General features: G+C 36.5%; 1 protein-coding gene across 3 annotated transcripts in view; it reads right to left on the reverse strand.

The window, feature by feature from the left end:
* LOC128864493 (protein decapentaplegic) overlaps window positions 1-8,850 on the reverse strand; it is a 100,859-nt gene extending 92,009 nt beyond the window's left edge. For 2 of the 3 annotated variants that reach the window (XM_054104184.1, XM_054104180.1), the window contains exon 1: window positions 7,839-8,019. The gene's annotated coding sequence lies outside the window, so the exon portion shown is untranslated. Of the gene's footprint in view, window positions 1-7,838; window positions 8,020-8,788 lie in introns of those variants that run through there. The other variant, XM_054104183.1, reaches the window with a different exon arrangement.
* Window positions 8,851-11,128: the final 2,278 nt, after the last annotated feature.

The raw sequence follows: 11,128 nt of genomic DNA on the forward strand, positions 1-11,128 counted from the left end.
TGTTGATGACTTTTCCGAGCGCGGGTTGAAGCGAGTGATGACAAAAAATCAGAATAAAGCGATCGTCCACCTTTTTAAACGGGACCCATCTTTGTGACTACGCCCAGCACGATCAGTTCTTGCTAAATAAAGAATAGATGTGAGTGTCAACACCATCGAACGTCGACTGAAGGAGACGAACATATCCTACCGTCCTACATCATAAAAACCACTGCACTCAGAAAAACACATTGATAAACAACAAAATAGGAAAATGGCGTCACAGTTTTGGACTGACCTTTTCAGTCCCTAGGCGTCAGCCCAGTTGAAAATATGTGAGGAATTATGAAAAGGCATCAAGGCCAGTCCATGATTTACAGCAACTCGTGCGTTAAGTTTGCAAAATCTAGTCCTGCTTGTCGACAATCTACACAGAAAAGCTGGTTCAAAGCATGGAGAAGATGCCAGGCTATACTCGACAATTGTGACTCGTAGTTTTGTACATACTTTGATGTAAAAAAAATTTAAATAAATATCTTTTATCTATCATGAATAATCGCGCTTCCTTTTTTTTGACAAAGAATGTATTAGTACATTTGCCTAATTAGACCGGTGAGTTGTATGCGTGTAGTCAAGCGGGTTTTGACGTAGAGGCTTGGACGATAACAAATATCGCGGATGATGGAACAGTGAGTTGCTCGCAGCCAAGGATACAGTGCAGCGAAATGAGATTCAGCGATTACGACGGTCGAATGAACATAAACACACCAGATCTGAAGATATTCGATCCGATACTCAAGTTTGGTTACAGAGGAAGAGGAAGACCACCACTGTATTAGAAGTGCCAAGTGAAAGAGGACTTGACTTCACTGCGTATTTCTAATCAACGGCGGTTAGTACGTGAAGGAAACGTATTCCGCTGGTGCCAGGGAATATACAAGAATAATAGAATAATATTAAGTAATATTTGCTAATATCTTAAGATATGTTAATTTAACTTAAGTTAAGTTAAATCTAAACTAGTTGAGCTTCTAGTGAGGGACTTGATCTCGGCACTATTGTATCTTCAGACAACTATCTGTATACGAATCGCTTAACTAACCCTAACCAGATACGAATAAAACAAAGGTGCAAGGTAAAATCCACCAAAAAATCAATTAATGAGAACGTAGATATATCGATTTGAGGTTTCTTCAGCAAAACTTTGCGCTACAGCAGCAATATCTTTAATAGTACGTCCAGTTTCTATCCTCGAGTTTCTTGAAATTTTCTCAACAACCTTTGTGGAACACTTTCCACCAAAATCGCGTTGTTCAATCGCGTAAAATTACATATCTGTATACTTGGCAAATGTCAAAGTGACATAAGGAAAGGAATTATTATCTATGAATTATTCACAATTGACATCTAGGCGTCAGTTTTGACTTTTTATTATTTTTAGTTAAGTATTGCTGCGTTAACAGGACATCTTCCCTTCATAAATTCCTCTTTTAGGAGAACTTTTTGACCTTCCTTTGCACGGACACATTCTAATGCCAGTCGTTTGTTTTGTTTAGCTGCGTTTATCTCCCTTCTTAGATATTTCAGTACGAGGATTTTGTCTTTTACATCATTGTTCGCTACTAGACTAAATAGAAATGGTGCACCCGTTTGCCAAAAGCTGATTTTCATAATGCAAGTTCACAGTTTTGGAAGAGGTAAGAAATCGTTTCATCTTTCTTAGCGTTTTTCCGACTTAAGCAGCATTTTTGGAAATCCCCCTAACCTCGCCGACAGGGTAATTGTGTGAACGGCAGTACAGAACTTCCTACTTTACTGATCCTCTCAGAATATCTGCCCCTGTCTCGCCTATCGATACTTTATATCCATGCACAAGCACATTTTATATTTCGGTTTATTTTACTAAAGAAATTTGTTAAAGATATAAAAGAGCATAGCGCCAATAACAATTGAGAGAATTAGTATAAAAAATGAATAACAATTCAAGATTTATATCGCTGTCCATATTTTTTATAACTACTCGTATCATATGCAGATACATTTCGAGAAATATATTTCAATTAGATACAAAGTAAACGCAAAAAACAAAAAAAAAAACAAGAAAGAAAAAATCAAAATGAGAACAAAGACTAAATGCAACTGAGAACTCTAAAAAGCATTTAAGTCGCTTAAAATCAAATTGCCAAAAAAAAACAAAAAAAACGCTCAACTCATATTTTTGTCAAATTAAGAGAGATCCGTTATTGTTTCATTTGATGCCAACTCAGGTGCAGTATTGAACACTCAAAATATCAACAACGCCACAATGTCTCAGATTACCGAGCTGGAGAGTTGAGAAAACCTTTGGTGAACGAACAAAGCCTTAACTCAATTAAATGACAGCACAAGTGAGGCGGATTTCATACAGAGCAGCCAATCTCATTGTTGGCGCTCTTTGTTAAAAACAAAAGCAACAAAAATGCTGATAAAGAGAAGCAGATACAAAAGAAACATAAATAAATGAAAGTATATGGATTTGCCCCTATTTGCGAGTGTGGCTGTGGTGACAGCTGTGGTTTGATTTCAAATTGAAGACGGGTACGAATTTCGGGATCTGCGGGATCCAACTTATACAATCGAAAGTGGCTGGGACGCGGGAGAAATAAGTAGTAATCAATATCCAAGCTTTTTAAATATTCCCAAATAAGCACCTATCTATTTAAAATTATATATTTATTATCTTATATATTAAAAAAAAATTTACAAAATTCCAAAGCATTGGCTGCCAAGGTCGCCGACTCGATTTCGGAATATTATTAGGTTGTTCGAAAGAGTAAACATATCTGGTTTCGTATTAGCGCATCCAATTAATTCAGTTTTCCAAGACCTTGGTGACATTTCCTGACTCTTTCTCCCGAATGGCTTGCTCGATATTTGCTTTAAGCGTTAGTGGACTAATTGAATAATATTGATCTTTCACGCACTTCAAAAAATAAAGGCTAACGGCAGCAAATCGCAGCTCCGTGGTCGCCAACTGACGTCGTCGAGACGGCTGATAACACGACTACGGAACTTGGCGCGCAACTCATTTCGTTGCACGATTGAGAAAACCACTATATGCATCACCCTCTACAACGAATAGAAAGTTGTGAAAGGGAATATCGATCATCAGACAAGCGTTTCTCGCAGTACCGAAAATGCGGGTATGACGCCGCGAGTTTAACAACAATACAAATACATATATATGATCGGGATCGATCTCTAGTTCGATTATCAGTTGTCACTGCCAAACAATGGGGCACAAACCTACTCATACACAAGAAATAATATCGAACAAATAGATATGTATATGCAGACAAACTTATATTTTTCCTCAAAGCATTACAAACGAGAAGCAGCCGTATCAGATTTCACTTTTATGGCAAAGGGACAGCTCTAATCCCTTTTTCGGCAAAGTTATATTTGAAACACCTTGTCTCAGCCGGGCACAGAATTCACATCATACAAGCATCACCCTCATACACTCGACACACAACTCTCATTGACTTCACATTACAATGATACTAATGAAATAATTGTGCGGGTGTACATACATACATACAGACAATGTGTTGCGAGCCACCGCCTTTCAATCATCCTCCATTAATTTAACCTTCTTCACTCCTCTTTAGGGATGTTGGCGATGTGACTTCGATATTGTTTGTGCTTTGTGATGTGTCCATAAAATAATGGATCACTACAGGGCTCTTTGTTTGCTTGTTGTCGAAGCGGCTGTTATTGGATACTTACGTATAAGTAACTTTTGTTTTCTCTTTTTCAAAGGACACACACTGACTTTTGTCATACCACCTTCAGCTGTGGCAAAGACACCTTGACTTGACGTACAAAATGTGTTTCTGAGTGCCTACTCCTTAAGATTTTCACAAAGCATTTGGACCACGTGCCAAATATGCGGATGAATTTTAGTACATGAGGTAACTTTGTATAAAGCAACTTTGGAAAATATTGCAAATTTGTTACCAAAGAGAGTGTTGCATTTTACGAGCAGTGAGTTTTTTGCATTATTTTCGGCCTAGTTAGCTCAGCGCAAGTATGGACTCGCTCCTTTCATCCACGACTGCATGAAAGGCGGTCTTCGACTACGTGGAAAATGTGACGTTATGATCTTAGTATGCGTGCCTATAAAACACAGCTCGTCCAAGAATTGAAGCCAAATGACCATCGTTTGCAGCGTATTTTTACATATGAGCCTCGTTTTGTTATATTATTCAGATTTATTGCAAAAAGTAGTCAAAAATTGGACTGATTGACTGAGACTCATAGCCGAGGCGAACATATGCCGGATAGCATCTTCAAAAAATAAATGGCATGAAGTTATTTACATATATATGAACAACATTCGGAAAGATATCCAACTTATTTCCAAGGTCAATGTTGTGTAAACTAACCAGAAAAGAAGTAAAAATCATCTGTTCTGACGAAGCGTATTTGCAACTCAGCGCCTAAGTTAACAACAAAACTGCAGATTTGGCTTCAAGTAATTCGCTTGAAGTTTTCATTGACTCAGTATTTGAAGGTAAAAAAGGCAACAGCTATTATTTACTTCTGAATTTGGGACTTGAAGCAGTTCCAATCGGACATATGATTTGCTACTCCGCTTTCTGACAAGGGGTGTTTTTGATTTCAGCAGCAAAGAAAATTGTCACGGCTATAGATTAGAATACTGACTTTAGTTTTGCCAACAGCTCGCCCGCGAAGTGTATGGTACTTATTAGGGATACTCAAGGCACTTTGTGCAAGGATGGTTACGTACAGATTAGTGGGGTATCAAATACCTTTTAGATCACGGCATGCCTTTATTCTGCTAACCCAAATATTCCAACTATCTCTTTTTTTGCTTTGGGGCGATTATATCAGTCGCAAAATAAAAACTTGGAGATGCCACAACACTAGAAAAAATTTTGAATTTGTATGAATTTGTTGTATTGTTGAAATTTTTCCAAGTACTGGAATAAAATACAAATGACGCATGGCCGCGGTCTTTTAGGAGCAAGAGAAATTTCTATTTCAGATAAATGTATGTTAAATGCCACTCCATGAAATTTCCTTTGCTCAGGAAATATATTAAAATTACGCAACAGTTATTTTATGAGCGATCATTCGATATTCGTGATTGTATTGATTGCCTGACTTTCATACCCGAAAACTGTTCCCAACTGCAACCGTTAAGTACTGCAAGTATACAAAGTTTATATTCAATAAAATTTAGTTAATATCAAAAAGCAAAATCGAAAATTTTGTTGAATTTTTACTAAAAAAAGAAAATAAATAATAACACTTTTTCGGCTTAGCACCTATACAACTTTATGGATATTTCAGAAATTTTGGCGATGAAAAATTAGGCCATAAATGTTGCTGTAAATGGAAATTTTCCCAAAGCAATAAAGCAATGTTTGGAGGGAAATTGTGTAAATATATAAAGAGAGTTTTATGAGCGAGTCAGGTGTACAAAGTTAAGGTCGCTAATAGACATTGTTTATTTGTACATACGTATATATATAAAGCAAAATGGATTTCATTAACGATGACTGAGAATTTTCGAAATATTTTCATGCAATTAAGGAAGCTTAAGATCTGCCCTTTTTGCTGCTGGCACTCACCTGCAAAGATAAAATAGACAGAAGAGAAGAATTAGATATAAAATATTTACATACATACATATAAACATTTGGAATACATTTTTTTCGATATAGTTCAAATATTTTGCATAATGAATTGGAAAAAACAAAATTAGACTTAAGTCTGTGGTAGAGGGCAAATTAACCAAAAACTAGCGTCAATCTTTATTTCAATTAATCTACAAGAACTTTCAAGTTCCGCCGCCGCCGAATGGGTTGGTGCGTGATTACTATTCGGAATTCACAGAGAGAACGTAGGTTCGAATCTCGGTGAAACACTAAGATTAAGAAAATGTTTTTTCTAATAGCGGTCGCCCCTTGGCAGGCAATGGCAAGCCTCCAAGTGTATTTCTGTCATGAAAAAGCTCCTCATAAAAATATCTGCCGTTCAGAGTCGGCTTGAAACTGTAGATCCCTCCATTTGTGGAACAACATCAAGACGCACACCACAAATAGGAGGAGGAGCTCGGCCAAACACCAAAAAGGGTGTTAGCGCCAATTATATATATATATATAACTTTCAAGTCTGAAATTCAGTTTCAAATGGAATTCAAACATTTGTATGTATTTATACATATACAATACAAATATTTTTAAGGAGATCTCGTACTTTTTCTGACATGGCAATGCAACTCCAATCGGTACAGAAAACATGCAATCATTTTGCTATCTGGCCGGTATCACCCCAGTGTTAGGTGGATCAAGCGAAGACATCAAACATCGCATTAAGAAAGTTTCAGCAACATTTGGCACCCTGAGTACAGTCTGAAATGTATCACACTTTTCGCAACGCGCAAAGCTGAGGATCTTTGATTCTAATATCAAATCATCTTTACTCTATGTTTGTGAAACGTGGCATGCACTGCAAGTTTTCACTTATCGATCCTTCTCGAATGCTGATCTGTGGAGAATAACTAAGCAAACCCCAATACTTCTTGATACTTACAGAAGAATTGGCCACGTCCTTCATAGACAATATGATGAATTAACAAGGGCCGCTATTGAGTGAAATCTCCAAGGCAGTCGTAGTCAAAGAAGGCCATCGAACACTAGGAGACGATGCTCGGATCTGTGCGTCGCGCAGAATAGATCTGAATGGAAGGAATTTGTTGGGGCCCTTTGTTCCTCCCTGGAACCTGGAAGAACACACACACCAAGTTTTAGTTAGATTGCTTTGTGTTTGGTATTTGCTTGATTCGAGGAAGTCGAGTGATTTTCCTATTTCATCGCGACAACGTACTAGCTGTGGGTGTCGCAAAATTAATAGAAATAGGCTTCCAATTCGTTTCACAGCACGCCCTTTTATTCAGATTTGGATCTCTCAGATATATCGGACTACAATTTGTTCCCCAATTTCAAGAAATGGTTGATGCGAAAAAGATTTTATTCATTAATAACGAGGATGTGATTGCAGAAACGAATCGATTTCTTTCATACTTGGGTAAATCTTATTATACAAAAGAGCTCAGCAAACTAGAACAGCGTTGGACGATTCGTATAAGCCAAAAAGGAGTTAATGTCGAAAAATAAAAAAAAGTTTACTCCAAACATTTAAGAAGTTTTTATTTTTGCTGAAACTTTCATTGATATCCTTAGTAAGGGATTTTGTAATATGTAAATATTTTCCAAATGCCAATTTTTTGGTGAAATCTTTGCTGATGCGTGTATAATATATGGGGGACATCAGAATTCGTTTTAGAGGTATGGTTCCTTCGGCAAAGTTTCTTATTTTGATCCCTAGAATACGATTTTCACAGAGCAATGAACGATTTTTAAATCGACCCGCCCTAGTGTATACCTATAGTCCTAACTGGGGCACTATTTCGAACGTTTTGCGCCGAATGTTATTTTTCAAAGCTTCAGTTGTTTCTCATATGAAGCCTATCTTTGAGGTGGCCCTACGGAAAATAGTCCAAAAGAGTCAAGCTGTCGTAGAATAGCAGAAAATTTCCTTGCAAAAAATTGGTTATTCTATTGGCTATGTGGCATATCGCGCCGTTTCGTTGAAATCTCATATCACTTATGTCCATTCCATCAATAATGGACCTAAAACAGACTTGTTAATATTTCAAAATTTTTTGTTTGTTTTTCTTATAGGTATTATATTCAATTATTTGTATTTATTTGAATAAAAATTAGAGTTTGAAGCAAAAAATCATTAGTTTTTAGAAAAACATAGATTTTTTGAAGGTCAAAGCTTACATTGCATGTGTTTTTGTGCCTCCAAAAAAATTCCTTAAGGTTTATTTTTGTTTCTAATATTGCTTTGGTATTGTTCTGTTTGCGCTAAATTATGGTATACATCACTATTCAAATTATACAATTTTTCATAGCTTCCAGTTTGACTTTCTTAAGTATACGAGTATGAAATCCAATTTGAAAACAATAAATATAAGTAAAATAAAATTTTTTTCGAAATATATACATGAATATTTGAGCCGACTCTTTATTGATCCTTTCCAAATGTTTAGTATAGCACTGATATATTCATTTTATGTTGCGGAATTCGAACGAAGAATGCGTAGGAACTGTTGGTAACTGTTCAACAAAAGAGTTCACAAGTTCTACGTCGATGTCACTAGATTTGATATAAGGCGTGAATATCTTTAATTTAGCACTACAAGTTTTCAAACAACTTTTTTTATTTTTCACGGATTTTATAGTTTTTTATGATGAAGATTTTTCGTCAGAAATTGGTGAAAGACTTTGAGACTACTATTATTGGAATTAACTACGGCTTTTTACACTCCTGCTCATCATGCACGAAAGCAGACTGGCTTATATTGTTGAAAATGCTCCAAAAATGTTTATTTTCACTGCTTTCACTTTCAGAAGGAAACTGAGGAACACTCGTAACGCGATTCTTTCTGTAGCCTTTTATGTAATGACTTTAGCTTTTTGTAACCTATTTTTCCAACACATATCTATTTTTTATTTTCTTTAGCTATGCCTACCGATATGTACGAATTCCGTACATTCCGAAGCAAGCAGTTTTTGTGAATCAGTTTCATATTTCTAAAGAAAAATAGTGAGTACCGCTATGTCTGTGTGGAACGAGTGCCCTTTTATTTGAACGTTAAAAAAGTTTTAGTATACCGTATAAAATTATATATAATTCTTTAAACTTGGTGCAAATATAAAAACACAATTACCCCTGGCTGCTACAACGTCATATTAAAAAAAAAACCTTAATGAAAAACGAATGTATTGTAATTTAGTCACTTAAAAGCCACTCGCGCTCACAAAAATTGTAAACAAACCAAACATTTCTACTTACGTCAGAATTGTTTTTGTTCTAAATTCATAACGGCTCATTCGACAACTATGAGAAGGGAGATTGAGAGATGATGTGTGTGATAATAAATTATCGATTTTCATAAAAAACAAAAATCGAAAATTATGGCGCTTACGTATCTTTGCCGCACAGCGCTCGATATTTTCTTTCTAGGGATTTTAAATAAAATTTTAGGGAAAATTCAAAAAGCTACCCTGAATGTCGCCCTCGGCTTAGTTCAAGAAGAAAATAGCCATGGATGCTGGGCTCAAAGTGATTTCCTCTATTCTAGATTAAATGTTGACATATAACATAGCCCACTACTTAGACTCTGATATTTCTAATTTTGTACGCCACTAAATCCATTTGAGTCCAATTAAGGGCATTGTACTATATTAGCTTTTCCAATATATGATTAAAAAAAAATTTCTTCCAAAAAGTTCTTTGTCCCTATATTTTGACAACATTTTTCACAAAAAATTAAATTTTTTAACAAAAGAATAATAAATTGCTCAATTAAAAAAATTCAAATAATACAAATTTAAAGTGAATCCAAAACATCCATACCAAAATTTTTCCACCCAAAAACTTTGTTTTCCCACAAATTAAAAAAAAATGGCAAAAGATTAAAGATTTGTTGAAATTAAAAATTATAAAAATTTAAAAGGGTATCGAAGTAATTCACTTTAAAAACATCTATACAAAATTTTCAAAGTTGTACAAGGTGGCGCAAAAGTAACCTTGCGATGTTTTTTGGCTGTAATTTAAAAAAAATATGAAAAACTTTGATTCTTTTTGTGGATTATTTTTATTTGGTCTTTTAATTTTTTTTTACATCAAGTCGAGAATATGACGTCATGTAAATCGCCGCCGCCACAGTTGATTGCCGTTTGAGCCTTTTTTATGGCCAAAACTTCCGGCGATAGGTCCTCACATTCTTGACGGATATTGTCTTCAAGAGCTGCAAGAGTCTGAGCCTTGTTGACATTAACACGCGACTTCAAAAATCCCTACAAAAAGAAGTCTGGAGCGGTCAAATCAGACGATCTTGTTGGCCAGTGCAAATCGCCAAAACGGGAGATTAGGCACCCGGGAAATGCATTCTTCAGCATATCGGTTGTGGCACGTGCAGTGTGTGCTGTTCCACCGTCTTATTGGAACCACAAGTTTTCCAATCCCAATTCATCAAGTTGCGGCAAAAAGAACTCGTTGATCATTGCTCTGTAGCGCTCACCATTCACAGTAACAGTTAGGCCCGCGACGTCTTCGAAGAAAAAAGGTCCGATGATTCCTCCAGCGAAAACAGCACACCATACAGTGACTTTGAGCGGGTGTAATGGCTCTTCATGGGTTATACGCGGGTTTTCAGTGCCCCAGAAGCGTAAATTTTGCTTATTTACGTACCCGCTAAGATGGAAATGGGCCTCATCACTCATGATTATTTTTGATGAAAAATCATCTTCCTCTTGGTGGTGTTTAAGGATGGCTTGAGCGTATGTTAGACGCGATTGGCGGTCAGCAGCTAACACCTGATGCACCGTCTGGACTTTGTACGGAAACATCTTCAAATCTTGTATCAAAATTCGCTGTAAAGACCGTCGACTGGTACCCATTTGCGTGGAACGTCGTCTGGTCGATGTCGACGGCGCTTCCATGACATCCTCGGCTACAGCAGCAATATTCTCTGCAGAAGGGCCACTCCGGGGCCTGCCACGCCTAGCAGCATCTCGTGTTGTGCCAGTCTCTTCGAGGCGAGCGGCTAAACGTCGCAGTGTTTCACCAGTAGGAGTTGGACGGCGAGGAAATCTGTGACGAAATTCACGTTGTGCCAAAGTCACCGACCGATTATTGGTCAAATAAATAGTCAGCAATATTCCACGTTCTGGAGCAGTGTAGCGTAACATTGTTTATTAACGTGTATTTGGCATGTGTTTACTACACAAATGTCAAAACAGAACTGATATTAGGGATCAATCGCAAAATTTATATCATTTTCTGATAGGAGGATTACTTTAGCGCCACCTGTTATAAATTTCAAAATTATTAAATTTTTTCCAGACAGATTTTGAAAATACTTCGGTCACTTGACATGGGATAGTTCCTACAATAAATTATGGTTGATGAATGAAAAGCTTTTCCATCAGCTCCTTTATGAATTTTAATAATGCCCTTAATATTACTCCAATTATATTAACTACTGTCCACCACATTTTCTGTT

The sequence above is a fragment of the Anastrepha ludens genome, chromosome 5 (genome assembly GCF_028408465.1).
Source record: "Anastrepha ludens isolate Willacy chromosome 5, idAnaLude1.1, whole genome shotgun sequence".
NCBI classification, from domain to species: domain Eukaryota; kingdom Metazoa; phylum Arthropoda; class Insecta; order Diptera; family Tephritidae; genus Anastrepha; species Anastrepha ludens.